The following is a 24,264-nucleotide window of genomic DNA, read 5'->3' as shown; positions in this document are numbered from 1 at the left end:
GACACACCTTCTCATTCAAAGAGTTTTCTTTATTTTCATGACTATGAAGGCATCAAAACTATGAATTAACACATGTGGAATTATATACATAACAAACAAGTGTGAAACAACTGAAAATATGTCATATTCTAGGTTCTTCAAAGTAGCCACCTTTTGCTTTGATTACTGCTTTGCACACTCTTGGCATTCTCTTGATGAGCTTCAAGAGGTAGTCCCCTGAAATGGTCTTCCAACAGTCTTGAAGGAGTTCCCAGAGATGCTTAGCACTTGTTGGCCCTTTTGCCTTCACTCTGCGGTCCAGCTCACCCCAAACCATCTCGATTGGGTTCAGGTCCGGTGACTGTGGAGGCCAGGTCATCTGGCGCAGCACCCCATCACTCTCCTTCATGGTCAAATAGCCCTTACTTTTAAAGTTTTCCCAATTTTTCGGCTGACTGACTGACCTTCATTTCTTAAAGTAATGATGGCCACTTGTTTTTCTTTACTTAGCTGCTTTTTTCTTGCCATAATACAAAATCTAACAGTCTATTCAGTAGGACTATCAGCTGTGTATCCACCTGACTTCTCCTCAATGCCCCTGATGGTCCCAACCCCATTTATAAGGCAAGAAATCCCACTTATTAAACCTGACAGGGCACACCTGTGAAGTGAAAACCATTTCAGGGGACTACCTCTTGAAGCTCATCAAGAGAATGCCAAGAGTGTGCAAAGCAGTAATCAAAGCAAAAGGTGGCTACTTTAAAGAACCTAGAATATGACATATATTCAGTTGTTTCACACTTGTTTGCTATGTATATAATTCCACATGTGTTAATTCATAGTTTTGATGCCTTCAGTGTGAATCTACAATTTTCATAGTCATGAAAATAAAGAAAACTCTTTGAAAGGGAAGGTGTGTCCAAACTTTTGGTCTGTACTGTATATATATATATATATATATATATATATATATATATGAAAAGGGGAGGGGGGGAAGATTCCGAGAGAAGGGGTACCCCAAAAGCCTGATTTCCGACTCCAAATCTAAAATCTTGAGAGAGAGTCAGGCTGACTGTCTAAAACCCCGTACAACCACTTCTAAAGTTAATACAGTAGATGTCCAATTAAACTTCACGAGATACAACTCCCAGCACAACATTGTCAAAAAAATTATTCAGAAGAATTGGTCAATCCTTCTTAAAGGTCCGGTCATAGGTAAAGCTCACCCTGACAAACCAAACATCACCTTCAGACGAGCCCACACACTGAAAAACGTATTAGCCCCCTCTTGTCCCAAACTCCCCACCCACAACACCGATATTTCAGAAGGGAATGCAGCGAGAACCCAGAAAGGTTCCTTTCGCTGTGGTTCCAAACGCTGTAGTGCTGCCTTACCATCTCCGACAGCACAAAATCAGTGATCATCTCAAACAAAGGGGAATCCATCTCACTTAAAAACACATGTTGGAATGCCCATGCGGCCCACAATACATAGGACGGACCACCCAAACATTAAGGGATAGACTAAATCAACACCGGTCCAACATCCTGAGGCAATATCTAAAACATAGGGTGTCTAAACACTTTGCAGAAGCACATGCCGGCAACCCTGTAGGCTTGAAACTGGCCCCTATAGATCTAGTCCCCCGGTCATATTCTCAGCTGTGTAAGGAGATGTTCTGGATCTTTAAGTTTAATAGCCTATCTCTATTTGGCCTTAACAAATCCTTAGAATATGGTCACTACTAGGACTATTTACAGATATTCTTTTCCCTAATATATAATATTTAACTGTGCACCAACTATTTAATCATCTATTTCATTTATTATCTATCAATCTACTGATTATTAATCACTGGGGGAGGGAGGCTTACTCCAGATTTTGGTCACTGTAATACACTAAATGCACTGCCGAAGATGACCTGAAGTCTTTCCGTTTAGGTCAAGTTTTCAGTTCACAAATTTTTATATTAATCCCCATACCAATTGGTACAACAAGGATTTTACAATGTTTTTTTTTCTAAACATATTTTAAGGGATTACACCCCGCTTTTTGTCCAACTCAGTCTATTATGATCTTAAAGGGCTTCTGTCACCCCACTAAAGTGATTTTTTTTTTTGGGGCTAGTTAAATTAGTTATATAGCGATATATGAAAATATAATTGTGTTACTTACATTGATCCAGCAGTTTATTCAAAAAACGAAGTTTTATCATATGCAAATTCGGTCTCTACCAGCAAGTAGGGCGGCTACTTGCTGGTAGCTGCTGCAGAAATCCGCCCCCTCCTCTTGTTGATTGACAGGGCCAGCCGGGATCTCCTCCTCCGGCCAGCCCTGTCGGCATTTCAAAAATCGCGCGCCTGTGTTGATTCGGCGCAGGCGCTCTGAGATGAGGAGGCTCGTCTCCTCAGAACTCCCTCAGTGCGCCTGCGCCGATGACATAACCGAAATAGAAGACGTCATCGGCGCAGGCGCACTGAGGGAGTTCTGAGGAGACGAGCCTCCTCATCTCAGAGCGCCTGCGCCGAATCAACACAGGCGCGCGATTTTTGAAATGCCGACAGGGCTGGCCGGAGGAGGAGATCCCGGCTGGCCCTGTCAATCAACAAGAGGAGGGGGCGGATTTCTGCAGCAGCTACCATCAAGTAGGCGCCCTACTTGCTGGTAGAGACCGAATTTGCATATGATAAAACTTCGTTTTTTGAATAAACTGCTGGATCAATGTAAGTAACACAATTATATTTTCATATATCGCTATATAACTAATTTAACTAGCCCCAAAAAAAAAAAATCACTTTAGTGGGGTGACAGAAGCCCTTTAAATATACTTCTTGACATATACACATATGTCTACATATGTATATATATGTCTTCTTCTCCCCCTCCCTTTTTTCTTTTATATATATATATATATATATATATATATATATATAATGTTTATATGCATAATTTTATATATCTTTTCGCATACCCTCTCTGTATATCTCTGTTATTTTATATATATTTTTTATGTATATCTAGTACTCCAAGATACTATGTACGACATGTTGATTGATGTTGCTACTTTTATACTTCATTTATCTAATTGAGTGGTCTATGTGGGGAAAATAGAAAAAAATACCAACACCCATTTATTTATCTATTTACCAATTTATCAAAAAATAGCACTCATGTTAATTTCTCCATCCAACTACTCTTCTCCTCTTAGTATATAAGAAGAGGGAAAGATTCCACTAATACTGTAATAATAATAAATAATGAATGTTTCCATCTTTGGATCATACTACTGGGAAGGGTTACCTCACCCCCATAGTAACTGTGGCTATTGGTAGAGCATTTACACACGTTTTAAGCTTGCGCACCAAAAATTTCCCTGCTCTCCTCTTATGCATGGAGCCGCATGCGTTCCACAGCTTGCGCTCCACCAGGTCCGGACCGGAAGTCATTCTATTTCTGGTCCCGCTGAGCTTGCAAACGCCTATACTCAGCCGCAATATCTTCGCACTCCAAAGTAGGGGCGCTAGACTCTGCCCCACATTAGATTCCACTACCCTGGTAGGAAACAGACAAATGTATTTATTTATTTTATTTACCCCAGCATTCTCTCTAAAGGATGCGTTCCACAGTGGAACACAAACACTTCCTGGCTCACCCGAAACGGAAGTGACGTCACAATGCTCGATAATTTGGCGTTTTTTTCAATTCCCTACATATACCTCATGTTTCTCACCTTTGAAGCATAGCCATTTCACTGCTCCTGAGGAAGGGGGATTTATTTGACCCCAAAAAGCATTGAGCTTCTTTTTGAATAAAGTTTCTTGTTTGTAAACTGGAGTCCACCGAGTCATCCATTGGAGGGACTACCTGAGAACTACCACTCTACAGGTGATCTCGGCAAGGGAGGATTGGCGACAAGTGTCTTGAGTTTATCTTGCGCCATCCTACCCAGTGAAGTGAGTAAAACACATTTATTATCCATTCTTCAGAGTGGAATTAACCAAGTGGATTATTTTTGTAACTCTCGAGATATGTGATATTATTCTTTGTTATTTAATATCTTGCACTGTGGGTTCCTTTCCCCCTAAACTATGGATTAATCAACACTGTCCACAGCTATCAATACCACTTTGGTCACAGGGAAAAGACTAATTGCCACACATAAGCACGGTCTCTCTACTCTGTATTAAGAACTACCACCCACTATTTGGGCTACTAATCTCTAGTTCATTGCAGTTTCTTGCTGCCTCCTGGTTGATCATTTTGGGCTAATCAACTTTCCTGTGGACTCTATGTAGCTGTCACGGATGGTGTTTGCAGAAAACTGGAAGTCACAAATAAACATCAGACTGACTTGATCCCAAACTAAGGAACAAATGGGTAAGCCCTATAACAGCCCTAGAGCTCTCCCTTACTGCTCAGCCCATGCAAAGATCTCTATGATAGATAATTGCATGCCCTCGTGCCTCGACTGTATGACACCTGGGAACCCTACAATAGTGAGGGGACACAACCACCGGCTCCCTGCACTCAATACGGAGGAAGCCAGGGTCACCTAGAATCAAGCCAGCAGAAACACAAATAAAGGAAACAGACTTATCTGAGGAATCAGCAGTTGCAGCTTCTAGCAATAAGCACAATCCAGGAAGTAGTATAAACCACAAAGTGAGGCAGTATGGGAGGGGATATAAAGGGAGGCAATCAGTGTGAATAGATGACAGCTGAGGGAAGGAAAAGAGATGAGAAAGTGAAACCAAAACAAAAGAACTTCATGCAGGAGGTACAGAAGAACGTCTGTCAGAGCTTCTTAGAGGTAGGTCTGGTGGTGACAGTAGCTACTCTTAGCACACCTATAGGTGTCCATTCACTTTTTCATTTTATTGCAGCCCTCTGGTGCTCCACTACTATCCAACAGACAATAGTTGAAGTCTTACATATAAGAAGGAAAGTCGTGGCACTGGCCAATGTGAAAATAAACCTCTTTATTGTGGCATGGTCACAGGATGTGGAAGATCAAGCCTATGGCAATTTCAAAGTATATTATAGTTGTTTTTTTAGATGTACAGGATAAGATATTATAAAAAACTAAAACTCTCCTTTTATAATGATGATCTATAGGCAGGTGTAATAAATACACTAATATACAAGAAGACAAAGAACCAATCATATAGGTGACAGTACACACACACTTACCTACTGCACTTCTTATATAGCTGAAAATAAAAAGAGATGCTAAAGGTGCCTGCCAGCTGCATGATACCGTACGTGCTGCCGCAATCTGAGATTGAATTTCACATGCAGCATATATCTCTGGATTTATAATCTAACTGGATACTAGTAAAAATGTATCTAATATTATTGATGGATGTGAAATAGATTTAAAAAAAATCTAATGTTTTTTAATTTTTATAATATTGTATCCATGAGAACAGAAGATATAGCAAAAAGGTTGAGGCAAAGTAAAAAACAATTGTGTCCTTAAGAATTTATAGAAAACCTCAGCTTTACATTTCCCAGGGGCAGAGACTGACAATCAAGGGCCACCATGCAAGAATGGTGTCTGGGTAACCCATGCCTTCAATGTCAACAAACCTCAATGAATATAAATATAACAATCTGCACAAAAGCCACTCACAGAGGACAACATTCATATATGGGGACACATGCTGCACGCACCATTTATACGCAGAATGCTTGCCGCACACACCATATATACATAGGTTACATACCACACACTCCAATCACACAAATGCTGCACAAACCATTCATACAACACATGCCACACAAACACCAATCATACATAGAACACATGCCACACACACATACACACTAATCATATATAGAACACATGCCACACACACACACACACACACATCAATCATATATAGGACACATGCCACAGACACCAATCATATATAAGACACATGACGCATATGCCACTAACAAATATAAATGCAGCACACAACTGCAAAAACCAGATACATTTTGCAGCAGAATAAAATTTAAAAATACCAATAAATCCCCTGATTATTTTATAATTTGATTATTCTGCAGTCAAATTTAATTTTTTTACATGGACAATCATTTTAATTAGTTAAAACATCTGACAAAAGCTATAAGTATACAAATATTAAATCCTTGCACTGGAAAATGCAGTCAACACTAGGGGGACAGCAGAAGATGGAGTTAGCCCCATAGCAGTTGCATGGTCTGCCTCCATGGTAGGTACATGACTGGTTGGGAGGAATGAAGGAGGGGCAAACACTTCTCCTCTTCTCCATCTTCCTCCTCCATCCTCCTTCACTTGCTGGCAGCAGCTACCCTGGTGTTTCATACCAGCAGCAAGCAGCAGTACTGTGTGATGCTGACACCTACTGGACACAATAAATAGGTCTTCTCTAAGACAGTAGAAATAGTGGATCATTTATGAAATCAGATATATCAGTTTTGTGGTGTAGAAAAGTCGCAAGTCACGGCAACTGCGATATTTCATGATCCTCGCCACTTTTCACAGTGGTCTCTGTTTAAGAGCTAAAAGTGAGATTAGACCTGGATTATGGCTCGTTTACTATGTGCAACTTTTCCAAAAGTCGCAAAAAAATCACAATTCATGCCAGGCAACGCCTAAATGTGTAAACTACAGTACACTCACTCCGTATTTATTATTAAGGTGCGCCATTTCATAAATTTGGTGCAGGTACACAAAGCAAAGAGACTTAAAACTGACACAAAAACAACCTCAAATTATAAATCACCCCCATAATTATTAGAGCTTCTGCCCAATTCCTCCAGACCCTTGTGCAGCTGAACCAACTCCACAGGTAGTTTGATCACTCCCGAGTTTTCCAGAAATTACTGTATGTGAAAGAGATTTTTCGACCCTCAAAGCCTTTTTACTTATGCCCTTGAAATTGCTTAGCATAAAAAATACACTTACCTAGCGAACAGCGCTCCAGTGCTGAGGAATGCAACGCCGTTGAATAGTTGCGTGTTTTTTTCTACTGTAAGCATTTTTAGGGGACATAAGTAAAATGACTCTGGAGGTTGGAGATGACATTTGATTTATCATACTTATCAATCCACATTTTTTCCCCTCTTGCTTGTATAGTATCAACATTTCCATCACGGTATACAGAATATGATCCCTGAGGTCAGTTCCTGTCTCATATACCCCACTAGGGCCAATTCTACAGAAATACAATGATTCGAAGATGACATTTTGCCTAGTATACTACTAGTAGAGATGTCAAGGAGGTAGCGCGTTAGATTTGTTTGTTGATTATGTTCTATCCTCTAAGGTTATGTCCTCACGTGACTGAAACGCTGCAGATTTGCTACCATACATTTTCGTTTGTCAAATACACAGTGCTATTTTAAGAAATCTCATCCATGTGCTGCGTAAATCCACAGCATAGATTGACCTGCGTGGCGGATTTGAAATTGTACTTTCAATTTGTACCATTAATTATTTTTTTTCCTTAGCAATGGAGAGGGTGAAATCCCTAGACATTTCAATGGCAAAACCTGCAACAAACTTTTCGGCTGTATTTACAGTCATGTCTGGATAGACCTTGTATCGACCCTCTGGAACAGAAAACGTGAAATAAACCCTTCACTAAGCAATGAAAAAAATATTTCCTATGAGATTCTGCCTTGCGGCTGGTGGTGATAGCTCTGTAGCTCTGTGCTCTTCATAACCACAATTTAACAGTCACACTTAGTATTATCTGACAGCCTTTCACACACTATAAAGACAGCAAATAGCTTAAATATTACAGTTCACTGAGTGTGAATAATTATCCACACATTCTACATTGTGCAATCTAGCCTCTGTACTATACAGTGAATAAAGCTGGCCATATACAGTAAATATATGTCTGACAAGCTAATGTCAAAGGATATACCTCGACTGGACCATGGTGTCTCCCAGCAGAGCAAGCAAGGATTTGACAAGATACACTGCGTGCAGAATTATTAGGCAAATGAGTATTTTGACCACATCATCCTCTTTATGCATGTTGTCTTACTCCAAGCTGTATAGGCTCGAAAGCCTACTACCAATTAAGCATATTAGGTGATGTGCATCTCTGTAATGAGAAGGGGTGTGGTCTAATGACATCAACACCCTATATTAGGTGTGCATAATTATTAGGCAACTTCCTTTCCTTTGGCAAAATGGGTCAAAAGAAGGACTTGACAGGCTCAGAAAAGTCAAAAATAGTGAGATATCTTGCAGAGGGATGCAGCACTCTTAAAATTGCAAAGCTTCTGAAGCGTGATCATCGAACAATCAAGCGTTTCATTCAAAATAGTCAACAGGGTCGCAAGAAGCGTGTGGAAAAACCAAGGCGCAAAATAACTGCCCATGAACTGAGAAAAGTCATGCGTGCAGCTGCCAAGATGCCACTTGCCACCAGTTTGGCCATATTTCAGAGCTGCAACATCACTGGAGTGCCCAAAAGCACAAGGTGTGCAATACTCAGAGACATGGCCAAGGTAAGAAAGGCTGAAAGACGACCACCACTGAACAAGACACACAAGCTGAAAAGTCAAGACTGGGCTAAGAAATATCTCAAGACTGATTTTTCTAAGGTTTTATGGACTGATGAAATGAGAGTGAGTCTTGATGGGCCAGATGGATGGGCCCGTGGCTGGATTGGTAAAGGGCAGAGAGCTCCAGTCCGACTCAGACGCCAGCAAGGTGGAGGTGGAGTACTGGTTTGGGCTGGTATCATCAAAGATGAGCTTGTGGGGCCTTTTCGGGTTGAGGATGGAGTCAAGCTCAACTCCCAGTCCTACTGCCAGTTTCTGGAAGACACCTTCTTCAAGCAGTGGTACAGGAAGAAGTCTGCATCCTTCAAGAAAAACATGATTTTCATGCAGGACAATGCTCCATCACACGCGTCCAAGTACTCCACAGCGTGGCTGGCAAGAAAGGGTATAAAAGAAGAAAATCTAATGACATGGCCTCCTTGTTCACCTGATCTGAACCCCATTGAGAACCTGTGGTCCATCATCAAATGTGAGATTTACAAGGAGGGAAAACAGTACACCTCTCTGAACAGTGTCTGGGAGGCTGTGGTTGCTGCTGCACGCAATGTTGATGGTGAACAGATCAAAACACTGACAGAATCCATGGATGGCAGGCTTTTGAGTGTCCTTGCAAAGAAAGGTGGCTATATTGGTCACTGATTTGTTTTTGTTTTGTTTTTGAATGTCAGAAATGTATATTTGTGAATGTTGAGATGTTATATTGGTTTCACTGGTAAAAATAAATAATTGAAATGGGTATATATTTGTTTTTTGTTAAGTTGCCTAATAATTATGCACAGTAATAGTCACCTGCACACACAGATATCCCCCTAAAATAGCTAAAACTAAAAACAAACTAAAAACTACTTCCAAAAATATTCAGCTTTGATATTAATGAGTTTTTTGGGTTCATTGAGAACATGGTTGTTGTTCAATAATAAAATGAATCCTCAAAAATACAACTTGCCTAATAATTCTGCACTCCCTGTATCTGACAGCCTCTTATTTTTGCTGTTTACAGCCTCAGTCGAACATGCTCATCTGTAAAGTGCTGTTGGCTGAACCATCTTCTAGCAAAACATGGAAGTCATTATAAGATAAATTGAAAGCATGGATCTATTAGCAAAATATCCATGGCATTGTAAGATAAATTGAAAGCATGGATCTATATTCTCTTTCTGTCAGCAGATCTGTACTTAAGAAACTGGCTGGCCCGTTGCATGTGCACTTGGTAGGTGAAGGCATCTCTGTTGGTTCCGTGTTCATATGTGCCCACTTTGTTGAGAAAATGAAGTTTTTATATATACAAATGAACCGCTAGGAGCAACGTGCCATTGCCTTTACACCTAGGGACTTAGCTCTTTCTGCAACTGCCGTGCCCTCTCCACTTTGATTGACAGAGACTAGCAGTGTAAATGGGATCACACCTGTGTGTCAATCAAAGTGCAGAGGGTGCAGCAGGTGCAGAGAGAGCTGAGCCTCTAGGAGTAAGGGCAACGCCCCTGTTGCTCCTAGAGGCCCATATGCATATATGAACATGGGAGCCACACAGATGTCTTTAGCTGCCAAGCGCACATGCAACAGGTCAGCCAGTTTAATAGGTACAAACCTGCTGACAGATGCCCTTTAAAAAGAAAACTGATACTGAACAGGAGATGGTGTGCACACTGCAGGAACAGGCTATCCACGCAGCATTAAAATATGTAAGTGTATGGACACCTTATTATAGATCCATTCATCACAGATTCATAATGCAGCTACATACTGTACGGTAGGACTCCTACAAGCAGAAACTATCTCAGAGCTTCATAGTAAATAGTAACATAGTACATAAGGCCGAAAAAAGACATTTGTACATCCAGTTCAGCCTGTTATCCTGCAAGTTGATCCAGAGGAAGGCAAAAAAAAAACTGTGAGATATTAGCCAATTTTCCCCACTTTAGGGGAATAAAAAATTCCTTCCCGACTCCAATCAGGCAATCAGAATAACTCCCTGGATCAACGACCCATCTCTAGTAGCTATAGCCTGTAATATTATTACGCTCCAGAAATACATCCAGGCCCCTCTTGAATTCCTTTATTGTACTCACCATCACCACCTCCTCAAGCAGAGAGTTCCATAGTCTCACTGCTCTTACTGTAAAGAATCCTCTTTTATGTTTGTGTACAAACCTTTTTTCCTCCAGACGGCTTCTTTAGGGTAGGTTCATACATAATGCTTTGCAAGAGCTGCAGGAATAGAATTCACACCAAAACATGCGGATTGCAATGTGTGGATTTCCATTTTGCAGAAAACCTCCTCAGGTGGGCAGCAGCTTGCTACACCAGTCATGTGTCGACATGGACCAGTATACATTATAGAGACCAGCAGTGGACCAGGATCTGAGGGTTAGTGATGGATGAACAACGACAGGGAAGGCTCGTGAACACGCGTTCACGATCAAATCTTCGCGAACCACGCGTTCGCGGCGGGCCCCATTGACTTTAATGGCAGGCAAACCTGAAAAACCTTCAGGTCATATTTGCAGCCACCAAATACTTACTAGAAGTGCACAAATAGTCCCAAAACATGGACAGTGACATACCAGAGGGTGATCATTGGCAAAAATTCCCCCAAAAAATATGTATTTTAATCAGGGGCCATTTTTATGCGTCTTAAAGGGTTTCTATCACTTCGTATGACATAATTAGCTGTCAGACACTAGCGATCCGCTAGTGTCTGCTCTGGCCAACCATCCTAATATAATGGCATGTGGGGCAGCGGTTTTGCTAAAAAACGAACTTTTATAAATATGCTAATGAGCCTCTAGGTGCTATGTGGGCGTCATTAGCACCTAGAGGCTCCGTCTACCTTCATAAACAGTCGCCGCCCAGCGCGTCCCTCCAGCCTGCCCATGTCCTGCTGAATGCGATCCTCCGTGTGACGCAGTGGACGAATTCTCGCGCATGCGCCGTGCGCGGCTGTATTCGGCCCATTTGAGATGTCTGAGCTAGCGGACGAATTCTCGCGCATGCGCCGTGCGCGGCTGTATTCGGCGCATTTGAGACGTCTGAGCTGGGAGCAGACATTCAATGCGCATGCGCCGAATACAGCCGCGCACGGCGCATGCGCGAGAATTCGTCCGCTGCGTCACACGGAGGATCGCATTCAGCAGGACATGGGCGGGCTGGAGGGACGCGCTGGGCGGCGACTGTTTATGAAGGTAGACGGAGCCTCTAGGTGCTAATGACGCCCACATAGCACCTAGAGGCTCATTAGCATATTTATAAAAGTTCGTTTTTTAGCAAAACCTCTGCCCCACAAGCGATTATAGTAGGATGGTTGGCCAGAGCAGACACTAGCGGATCGCTAGTGTCTGACAACTAAATATGTGATACAAAGTGATAGAAACCCTTTAAACAAAACTCTCAAAAATGTACCCTGCTGGAGCCTAGAAATTTTTTATTTTAGACCATAGGAGTAAAGGCCCCAAAAATTAGGCATTCACCTGACAGAAAAGAACTTGTGATGATGTGGCTGGAGGTACATTAGGCAGTCACTGGATACAAATTTTACTGTCGGCCAGTACAGGCCCCAAAAATTAGGCATTCACCTGACAGAAAAGGAATTTTATGCCGCTGTATATACATAAGACAAGGACCATTCTTTGTTCTGGGTGGTGGCGGATATGTGTGGGCTGGCATGAGGAAATTCAATTACACAAGGTCGTCACAAGTGTTGAATTCCTCAGATCCATGCCTCATTCATTTTTAGAAATGTGGGGTAATCCACACTGTTGTGAGCTAGGCGAGTGCGCTTATCGGTCACGATCCCCCCTGGTGCGTTGAACGTCATTTCGGACAGGACACTCGACGAGGGGAAAGCCAAGAGTTCCATGGCAAATTGTGCCAGCTCTGGCCACAGGTTAAGCCTGCACACCCAGTAGTCCAGTGGTTCCTCACTTCTCAGAGTGTCCACATCGACCGTTAACCTGATGTAGTCGGACACCTGTCGGTCTAGGCGTTCCCTGAGGCTGGATCCGGAGGGCGGCTGTCGATGGGTTGGATGAAAGAATGATCTCATATCCGAAGTGACCAACACATCTTTAAACCGCCCTCTTCTTGCAGGCGCGGTAGGATTGCCACCAGCACCTGTTTCGCTGTGTGTGGAAATTACTCTGCCAGCGCCCCGCAACAGAAGAATGCAGCATCTCTCGCAGCAAGGCCTGGAAATGCTGCATTCTGACAGTCCTCTGTGATGCTGGTAACATGTCCACCATTTTGCCACCCAGTACTGGTCCTTGACATTTATGCTTTTTATACGGGGGTCACTCTTCAAACACTGGAGCATGAAGGCCCCCATTTGCACTAAATTGGAAGCGGTGGATAGCCCTGGCTCCTGCTCATAGCCCAAGAGAATGTTGTCCTCGGTCTCCTCCCCCCAGCCACGGACAACACCAGGGATCCCCAAAAAGTTTTAAGTCCCCCTCAAAGCCTGCTTTTATTGCTCCTCCTCCTCCCCCCAGCCACCACGCTCCTCTGACTCCTCTTCAGAATCCGACTGACTTGTCTCAGATGGAGTAGCCCCCACTTGGAATTCATTCAGCATTGTGACTTCATCTTCCTGTTCCTCGACGACTTGATCAATGACACGATGCAATGCACGCTCCAGAAAGAAGACGTAAGGTACAATGTCGCTCATGGCGCCCTGGCTGCGACTGACCAGTTTGGTGATTTCATCAAATGGCCGCAGAAGTCTGCATGCGCACACATGAGCAGCCACTGGCGCGGTGAAAAAAAAACAAGCACCCCAGAAACTGTCCTGCTGCAGAGTTCGTACAGGTAGTCGTTAACAGCACGTTGCTGCTGGAGCAGCCTATCAAGCATATACAAGGTGGAGTTCCAGCGCGTTGGGCTGTCACAAATCAGACGTCTGACGAACAGGTGGTGTCGCCGCTGAATGTCAGCAAGGCGAGCCATGGCTGTGTAAGATCTTCTAAAATGGCCAGATTTTCCTGGCCTGCCGCAAGACGTCCTGGACCCCGGGGTATTTGTCAACAAATCGATGCACTGCACGTGTGTCATTTTGCCCTGTTTCAGCACGCTCAGCAGATTGGAACTGTTGTCGCACACCACTTTACCAACTGTAATTTTGGGCAAGATCCAAAATGCGAAAAATATGAGGAGAACGTCAAATAAGGGACGTGGCCCAGGTCGTGGTGCTGCTGGAGGAGCTCCTGTTGCAGGGAGAGGACGTGGTCGATCTGTGCCAGCTACACGCACAAGTGAAACCTCTTCCTCAGGTGCGAGTAGGCGACAAAACCTGCAGCGGTATTTGGTCAGGCCTAATGCTGCTCTACGAATGGTGCGGCCTGAAAAAGTACAGGCGATAGTAGATTGGGTTGCTGACAGTGAATCTAGTTCCTTCACATTGTCTCCCACCCAGTCTCCTGCTGAAAGACCACAGATGGCACCTGCAGCCGATGTCCATCAGTCTTTCACCTCACCCCCTTGCAAATCAGCCAAGCAGTCTGAGCCCCAAGTCATGCAGCAGTCTCTTCTGCTTTTTAATGACTCTGTTAGCAGGGTTTCCCAGGGCCATCCACCTAGCCCTGCCCAAGAAGTGGAGCACCAATGCCCAACCACTTATCTTTCAAGATTAGTACATGGGAGGACCATCCCAGCACGTCTCGGATGATGACAAAACACAGGTGCCAACTGCTGGGGCTTTCGAAAGTGTGCAGACCGACAAGGAAGGCAGGGGTGATGACTGGGTGGAAGATGATGTGGAGGACGATGAGGTCCTCGACCCCACATGGAATCAAGGTCATGCGAGTGACCTATGTAGTTCGAAGGAAGAGGCGGTGTTCGCACAGAGCCACCAGCACAGCAGAAGAGGGAGCAGGGTGCAAAAGCGTAGCGGCCGTCCTCTAGACAGTACGCCTCCTACTGCCCACCGCAGCAAGGGACCAAGCACACTAAAGACAGCTCCAAGGAGTTCCCTGATGTGGCAGTTCTTCAGACAATGTGCTGACAACAAGACACGAGTGGTTTGCACGCTGTGCAATCAGAGCCTGAAGCGAGGCATAAACGTTCTCAACCTGAGCACAACCTGCATGACCAGGCATTTAAGTGCAAAGCACAAGCTGCAGTGGAGTAGACACCTTAAAAACCAAGAAAGGTCTCTGGCTCCTCCTGCTTCCTCTTCTGCTGCAGTCGCGGCCTCTTCATCCACCTCTGGAGTGACAGTACCACCTGGCACCCGGCAAACAGAGGATCAGCCAGCAACACCAACACCTGGGTCACCAAGCATCTCCACAATGTCCCACGGACACATTCAGCTCTCCATTTCCCAAATGCTGGAGAGGAAGAGGAAGTTCCCCCCTACCCACTCGAGATCCCTAGCCCTGAATGCCAGCATTTCTAATGCCAGACTGTGCCTTTGAAATGCTGTCATTCCGTCTGGTGGAGACGGATAGTTTTAAAGGCCTTATGGCGGTGGCTGTCCCACAGTACGTCGTGCCCAGCCGCCACTACTTTTTAAGGCGAGCCATCCCTTCCCTGCACAACCAAGTAGGGGACAAAATCAGGTGTGCACTGCGCAACGCCATCTGTGGCAAGGTGCACCTGACTACGGATACGTGGACCAGTAAGCACGTTCTGGGCCATTATATCTCCATAACAGCACACCGGGTAAATGCAGTGGCGGCTGGACCTGAGGCGGATAGCAGTTTGGCGCATGTCCTTCCACCACCGAGGATTGCAGGGCGCTTCAGTTTGCCTCCTGTTGCTTTCTCCTCCTACTCTGCTTCCTCATCCTCTACCAGCTCCTCATCCGGTCAGCATAATACCTTCACCACCATCTTCAGCACAGCCAGGGGTAAACGACAGCAGGCAGTTTTAAAACTTATCTGTTTGGGGGACAAACCCCACACCGCGCTGGAGCTGTGGACAGGCCTTGAACAACAGACCGATGAGTGGTTTGTGCCAGTCAGACTGAAGCCCGGCCTGATGGTGTGCGATAACGGGCGAAATCTCGTAGCAGCTCTGGGACTAGCCGGTTTGATGCACATCCCTTGCTTTGCGCATGTGCTGAATTTGGTGGTGCAGAGATTCCTTAAAAATTACCCTGATAGGTGAGAGCTGCTGCATAAAGTGCGGGCCATCTGTGCGTGCTTTCGGCGTTCTCACTCTGCTGCTGCTCGCCTGTCAGCGCTGCAGCGTAACTTCGGCCTTCCCGCTCACCGTCTCATATGCGACGTGTCCACAAGGTGGAACTCCACCTTGCACATGCTGGCCAGACTGTGCGGGCAGCAGCAGGCGATAGTGGAGTTTCAGCTGCAGCACGCACTGGTGAGTCGCTCGGCGGAACAACACCACTTCACCACCATTGACTGGGCCTCCATGCGAGACCTGTGTTCCTTGTTGCGCTGTTTCGAGTACTCCACCAACATGGCCATTGCCGATAACGCCGTTGTCAGCGTTACTATCCCACTTCTATGCCTCCTTGAAAAAACGCTCATGTCGATGATGGAAGAGGATGTGGCACAGGAGGAGGAGGAGGAGGAAGAGGGATCATTTTGTAGGGTTTTCGGCCAGTCATTCCCAAGTGGCTCCGAGGGTGGGTTCCTGCACCCACAAACCCAAGGTACACAATTGTCCAGCCAGGCCACAGTTCTGGAGGATGACGAGGTGGAGGATGAGGAGGAGGAGATGGAGGAGGAGGAACCATGTTTACAGCAGGGTGGCACCCAAACCAGCTCATGGCCATCACTGGTGCATGGATGGGGGAATACAGAGGACACAGACGATACACCTCCCACAGAGGACAGCTTTTCTTTGCCTCTGGGCAGCCTGGCACACATGAGCGATTACATGCTGCTGTGTCTGCGCAACGACCGCCGAGTTGCCCACATTCTAACTTGTGCTGATTACTGGGTGGTCACGCTACTGGATCCCCGTTACAAGGACAATGTACCGTCCTTAATTCCGTCACTGGAGCGTGATCATAAGATGCGCGAGTACAAGCGCGCGCTGGTGGCATTCCTACCTGACAGCGGGGGCACAGTGGAAGCACAAGGAGAAGGCAGAGGACGAGGAAGAGGTTGCCAACGCAGCTGGGGCACCGCCAGAACCTCAGAAGGCAGGGTTAGCATGGCCGAAATGTGGAAATGCTTTGTCAGCACGCCACAACAACCAGCACCACCAGCTGATATGGAACGTCTTAGCAGGAGGCAGCATTTCACTAACATGGTGGAGCAGTATGTGTGCACATGCCTACACGAACAAACTGACAGGGGTCAGCCCCTGCAACTTCTGGGTCTCCAAATTGGGCACATGGCCGGAGCTTGCCCTTTTCACCTTGGAGGTGCTGGCCTGCCCTACAGCCGGTGTATTGTCTGAACGTGTGTTTAGCATGACTGGAGGGTTATATTTCCCAATGTTTTCGGGTGTACCCAAATTTAAAAATAAAAATTTTAAACCAAAAAGCAGTGAAGGCTACCTCCTCCTCCTCAACCGCCACTTCCACCTACACCGCCACATCCACCTCCTCCTCAACCTCCTGCTCCATATGGACCAGGTCCTCCTAGATCAAGATTATTATTTTTTTTTTTCATGTTTTTTATGTTATTTTAAGTCATTTCCCTATCCACATTTGTTTGCAGAGCACTTGCCATGCTCTTAACCACATTTTGACGACATTTGCAGCCCTCTAGCCCTTTCCATGACATTTTTACAGCCATTTTAGTGCTCAAAAGTTCGGTTTCGGGGTCAAGTTCGGGTACCGAACTCGAACATTTAGGTGTCCGCTCAACTCTATTAGTGAGACGTTTTCCTTTTTTGTCAAGTGTTGAGTCTCCTATTTGTAACAACACTCTTCTTACTAGTTTGTCTTCATCCTTTTAACCACCTCCAGACCGCTGTACGCACAGACGTGTCCTGGAGGTGGTTGATTCATTCCTCCTGAACGCGCCGGCGCGTCCTCTCGCGAGACGCGAGATTTCCTGTGAACGCGCGCACACAGGCGCGCGCGCTCACAGGAATGGAAGGTAAGAAAGTTGATCTCCAGCCTGCCAGCGGCGATCGTTCGCTGGCAGGCTGGAGATGTGTTTTTTTTAACCCCTAACAGGTATATTAGACGCTGTTTTGATAACAGCGTCTAATATACCTGCTACCTGGTCCTCTGGTGGTCCCCTTTGTTTGGATCGACCACCAGAGGACACAGGTAGCTCAGTAAAGTAGCACCAAGCACCACTACACTACACTACACCCCACCCCCGTCACTTATTAACCCCTTATTAGCCCCTGATCACCCCTTATCATCCCATATAGACTCCCTGATCACCCCCCTGTCATTGATTACCCCCTTGTCATTGATCAACCCCCTGTAAAGCTCCATTCAGACGTCCGCATGATTTTTACGGATCCACTGATAGATGGATCGGATCCGCAAAACGCATCCGGACGTCTGAATGAAGCCTTACAGGGGCGTGATCAATGACTGTGGTGATCACCCCATATAGACTCCCTGATCACCCCCCTGTCATTGATTACACCCCTGTCATTGATCACCCCCCTGTAAAGCTCCATTCAGATGTCCGCATGATTTTTACGGATGCACTGATAGATGGATCGGATCCGCAAAACGCATCCGGACGTCTGAATGAAGCCTTACAGGGGCGTGATCAATGACTGTGGTTATCACCCCATATAGACTCCCTGATCACCCCCCTGTAAAGCTCCATTCAGATGTCCGCATGATTTTTACGGATGCACTGATAGATGGATCGGATCCGCAAAACGCATCCGGACGTCTGAATGAAGCCTTACAGGGGCGTGATCAATGACTGTGGTGATCACCCCATATAGACTCCCTGATCACCCCCCTGTCATTGATTACCCCCCTGTAAAGCTCCATTCAGATGTCCGCATGATTTTTACGGATGCACTGATAGATGGATCGGATCCGCAAAACGCATCCGGACGTCTGAATGAAGCCTTACAGGGGCATGATCAATGACTGTGGTGATCACCCCATATAGACTCCCTGATCACCCCGCTGTCATTGATTACACCCCTGTCATTGATCACACCCCTGTAAAGCTCCATTCAGATGTCCGCATGATTTTTACGGATGCACTGATAGATGGATCGGATCCGCAAAACGCATCCGGACGTCTGAATGAAGCCTTACAGGGGCATGATCAATGACTGTGGTGATCACCCCATATAGACTCCCTGATCACCCCCCTGTCATTGATTACACCCCTGTCATTGATCACACCCCTGTAAAGCTCCATTCAGATGTCCGCATGATTTTTACGGATGCACTGATAGATGGATCGGATCCGCAAAACGCACACGGACGTCTGAATGAAGCCTTACAGGGGCGTGATCACTGACTGTGGTGATCACCCCATATAGACTCCCTGATCACCCCCCTGTCACTGATTACACCCCTGTCATTGATCAACCCCCTGTAAAGCTCCATTCAGATGTCCGCATGATTTTTACGGATGCACTGATAGATGGATCGGATCCGCAAAACGCATCCGGACGTCTGAATGAAGCCTTACAGGGGCGTGATCAATGACTGTGGTGATCACCCCATATAGACTCCCTGATCACCCCCCTGTCATTGATTACCCCCCTGTCATTGATTACCCCCTTGTAAAGCTCCATTCAGACGTCCGCATGATTTTTACGGATCCACTGATAGATGGATCGGATCCGCAAAACGCATCCGGACGTCTGAATGAAGCCTTACAGGGGCGTGATCAATGACTGTGGTGATCACCCCATATAGACTCCCTGATCACCCCCCTGTCATTGATTACCCCCCTGTCATTGATTACCCCCCTGTAAAGCTCCATTCAGACGTCCGCATGATTTTTACGGATCCACTGATAGATGGATCGGATCCGCAAAACGCATCCGGACGTCTGAATGAAGCCTTACAGGGGCGTGATCAATGACTGTGGTGAACACCCCATATAGACTCCCTGATCACCCCCCTGTCATTGATTACCCCCCTGTCATTGATTACCCCCCTGTAAAGCTCCATTCAGACGTCCGCATGATTTTTACGGATCCACTGATAGATGGATCGGATCCGCAAAACGCATCCGGACGTCTGAATGAAGCCTTACAGGGGCATGATCAATGACTGTGGTGATCACCCCAAATAGACTCCCTGATCACCCCCCTGTCATTGATTACACCCCTGTCATTGATCACACCCCTGTAAAGCTCCATTCAGATGTCCGCATGATTTTTACGGATGCACTGATAGATGGATCGGATCCGCAAAACGCATCCGGACGTCTGAATGAAGCCTTACACGGGCGTGATCAATGACTGTGGTTATCACCCCATATAGACTCCCTGATCACCCCCCTGTCATTGATCACCCCCCCTGTCATTGATCACCACCCTGTCATTGATCACCCCTCTGTAAGGCTCCATTCAGACATTTTTTTGTCCCAAGTTAGCGGAATTATTATTTTTTTTTCTTACAAAGTCTCATATTCCACTAACTTGTGTCAAAAAATTAAATCTCACATGAACTCCCCATACCCCTCACGGAATCCAAATGCGTAAAATTTTTTAGACATTTATATTCCAGACTTCTTCTCGCGCTTTATGGCCCCTAGAATGCCAGGGCAGTATAAATACCCCACATGTGACCCCATTTCGGAAAGAAGACAGACACCCCCAGGTATTCCGTGAGGGGCATATTGAGTCCATGAAAGATTTAAATTTTTGTCCCAAGTTAGCGGAACGGGAGACTTTGTGAGAAAAAAATAAAAAATATCAATTTCCGCTAACTTGTGCCAAAAAAAAAAAATTTCTATGAACTCGCCATGCCCCTCATTGAATACCTTGGGGTGTCTTCTTTCCAAAATGGGGTCACATGTGGGGTATTTATACTGCCCTGGCATTCTAGGGGCCCCAAAGCGTGAGAAGAAGTCTGGTATCCAAATGTCTAAAAATGCCCTCCTAAATGGAATTTGGGCACCTTTGCGCATCTAGGCTGCAAAAAAGTGTCACACATCTGGTATCGCTGTACTCAGGAGAAGTTGGGGAATGTGTTTTGGGGTGTCATTTTACATATACTCATGCTGGGTGAGAGAAATATCTTGGTCAAATGCCAACTTTGTATAAAAAAATGGGAAAAGTTGTCTTTTGCCAAGATATTTCTCTCACCCAGCAAGGGTATATGTAAAATGACACCCCAAAACACATTCCCCAACTTCTCCTGAATACGGCGATACCACATGTGTGACACTTTTTTGCAGCCTAGGTGGGCAAAGGGGCCCATATTCCAAAGAGCACCTTTCGGATTTCACAGGTCATTTACCTACTTACCACACATTAGGGCCCCTGGAAAATGCCAGGGCAGTATAACTACCCCACAAGTGACCCCATTTTGGAAAGAAGACACCCCAAGGTATTCCGTGAGGGGCATGGCGAGTTCCTAGAATTTTTTATTTTTTGTCACAAGTTAGTGGAAAATGCTGATTTTTTTTTTTTTTTTTTTTCATACAAAGTCTCATATTCCACTAACTTGTGACAAAAAATAAAAACTTCCATGAACTCACTATGCCCATCAGCGAATACCTTGGGGTCTCGTCTTTCCAAAATGGGGTCACATGTGGGGTAGTTATACTGCCCTGGCATTCTAGGGGCCCAAATGTGTGGTAAGGAGTTTGAAATCAAATTCTGTAAAAAATGACCTGTGAAATCCGAAAGGTGCTCTTTGGAATATGGGCCCCTTTGCCCACCTAGGCTGCAAAAAAGTGTCACACATCTGGTATCTCTGTATTCAGGAGAAGTTGAGGAATGTGTTTTGGGGTGTCTTTTTACATATACCCATGCTGGGTGAGATAAATATCTTGGTCAAATGCCAACTTTGTATAAAAAAATGGGAAAAGTTGTCTTTTGCCAAGATATTTCTCTCACCCAGCATGGGTATATGTAAAATGACACCCCAAAACACATTCCCCAACTTCTCCTGAGTACGGAGATACCAGATGTGTGACACTTTTTTGCAGCCTAGGTGGGCAAAGGGGCCCATATTCCAAAGAGCACCTTTCGGATTTCACAGGTCATTTTTTACAGAATTTGATTTCAAACTCCTTACCACACATTTGGGCCCCTAGAATGCCAGGGCAGTATAACTACCCCACAAGTGACCCCATTTTGGAAAGAAGAGACCCCAAGGTATTCACTGATGGGCATAGTGAGTTCATGGAAGTTTTTATTTTTTGTCACAAGTTAGTGGAATATGAGACTTTGTATGAAAAAAAAAAAAAAAAAAAATCATCATTTTCCACTAACTTGTGACAAAAAATAAAAACTTCCATGAACTCACTATGCCCATCAGCGAATACCTTGGGGTCTCTTCTTTCCAAAATGGGGTCACATGTGGGGTAGTTATACTGCCCTGGCATTCTAGGGGCCCAAATGTGTGGTAAGGAGTTTGAAATCAAATTCTGTAAAAAATGACCTGTGAAATCCGAAAGGTGCTCTTTGGAATATGGGCCCCTTTGCCCACCTAGGCTGCAAAAAAGTGTCACACATCTGGTATCTCCGTACTCAGGAGAAGTTGGGGAATGTGTTTTGGGGTGTCATTTTACATATACCCATGCTGGGTTAGAGAAATATCTTGGCAAAAGACAACTTTTCCCATTTTTTTATACAAAGTTGGCATTTGACCAAGATATTTATCTCACCCAGCATGGGTATATGTAAAAAAACACCCCAAAACACATTCCTCAACTTCTCCTGAATACAGAGATACCAGATGTGTGACACTTTTTTGCAGCCTAGGTGGGCAAAGGGGCCCATATTCCAAAGAGCACCTTTCGGATTTCACAGGTCATTTTTTACAGAATTTGATTTCAAACTCCTTACCACACATTTGGGCCCCTAGAATGCCAGGGCAGTATAACTACCCCACAAGTGACCCCATTTTGGAAAGAAGAGACCCCAAGGTATTCGCTGATGGGGATAGTGAGTTCATGGAAGTTTTTATTTTTTGTCACAAGTTAGTGGAATATGCGACTGTGTATGAAAAAAAAAAAAAAAAAAAAAAATCATCATTTTCCACTAACTTGTGACAAAAAATAAAAAATTCTAGGAACTTGCCATGCCCCTCACGGAATACCTTGGGGTGTCTTCTTTCCAAAATGGGGTCACTTGTGGGGTAGTTATACTGCCCTGGCATTCTAGGTGCCCAAATGTGTGGTAAGGAGTTTGAAATCAAATTCTGTAAAAAATGACCTGTGAAATCCGAAAGGTGCTCTTTGGAATATGGGCCCCTTTGCCCACCTAGGCTGCAAAAAAGTGTCACACATCTGGTATCTCCGTACTCAGGAGAAGTTGGGGAATGTGTTTTGGGGTGTCATTTTACATATACCCATGCTGGGTGAGAGAAATATCTTGGCAAAAGACAACTTTTCCCATTTTTTTATACAAAGTTGGCATTTGACCAAGATATTTATCTCACCCAGCATGGGTATATGTAAAAAGACACCCCAAAACACATTCCTCAACTTCTCCTGAATACAGAGATACCAGATGTGTGACACTTTTTTGCAGCCTAGGTGGGCAAAGGGGCCCATATTCCAAAGAGCACCTTTCGGATTTCACAGGTCATTTTTTACAGAATTTGATTTCAAACTCCTTACCACACATTTGGGCCCCTAGAATGCCAGGGCAGTATAACCACCCCACAAGTGACCCCATTTTGGGAAGAAGAGACCCCAAGGTATTTCGTGATGGGCATAGTGAGTTCATAGAAGTTTTTATTTTTTGTCACAAGTTAGTGGAAAATGAGACTTTGTAAGAAAAAAAAAAGAAAAAAATCATCATTTTCCGCTAACTTGTGACAAAAAATAAAAAGTTCTATGAACTCACTATGCCCATCAGCGAATACCTTAGGGTGTGTACTTTCCGAAATGGGGTCATTTGTGGGGTGTTTGTACTGTCTGGGCATTGTAGAACCTCAGGAAACATGACAGGTGCTCAGAAAGTCAGAGCTGCTTCAAAAAGCTGAAATTCACATTTTTGTACCATAGTTTGTAAACGCTATAACTTTTACCCAAACCATTTTTTTTTTTACCCAAACATTTTTTTTTTTATCAAAGACATGTAGAACAATAAATTTAGAGCAAAATTTATATATGGATGTCGTTTTTTTTTGCAAAATTTTACAACTGAAAGTGAAAAATGTCATTTTTTTGCAAAAAAATTGTTAAATTTCGATTAATAACAAAAAAAGTAAAAATGTCAGCAGCAATGAAATACCACCAAATGAAAGCTCTATTAGTGAGAAGAAAAGGAGGTAAAATTCATTTGGGTGGTAAGTTGCATGACCGAGCAATAAACGGTGAAAGTAGTGTAGGTCAGAAGTGTAAAAAGTGGCCTGGTCTTTCAGGGTGTTTAAGCACTGGGGTCTGAGGTGGTTAAACTTCTAGAACTTTAGCCAATTTCCATTGACTTCAAGGTAAATCTTCTTCTTTTACTAACACTATGTCACCAACTTGGACATTTCTTCTGTGTGTTTGCCATTTACTTTTTAGCATAAGATTGGCTAGGTACTCTTTCCTCCATCTATTCCAAAACTGTTCTGATAGATATTGAACTCTTCGCCATCTCCTTCTGGCATATAAATCCTCTTTGGTGAACTTGCCAGGTGGTGGCTGTATGTAATCCGACTTAAGGTGAAGTAGATGGTTTGGAGTTAAAGGGTCCAAACTTGTTGGATTGTT

The 24,264-nt window shown here is 44.7% G+C and overlaps 1 protein-coding gene across 1 annotated transcript in view; it reads right to left on the bottom strand.

Annotated features, from left to right (window-relative positions):
* STAC (SH3 and cysteine rich domain) overlaps window positions 1-24,264 on the bottom strand; it is a 564,997-nt gene that overhangs the window by 478,680 nt on the left and 62,053 nt on the right. The gene's annotated exons all lie outside the window — the stretch shown is intronic.

The sequence above is a fragment of the Bufo bufo genome, chromosome 5 (genome assembly GCF_905171765.1).
Source record: "Bufo bufo chromosome 5, aBufBuf1.1, whole genome shotgun sequence".
Taxonomy (NCBI): Eukaryota; Metazoa; Chordata; class Amphibia; order Anura; family Bufonidae; genus Bufo; species Bufo bufo.
The sequence above is the reverse complement of the archived record's forward strand: the minus strand, read 5'-3'. Positions and strand labels throughout refer to the sequence as shown.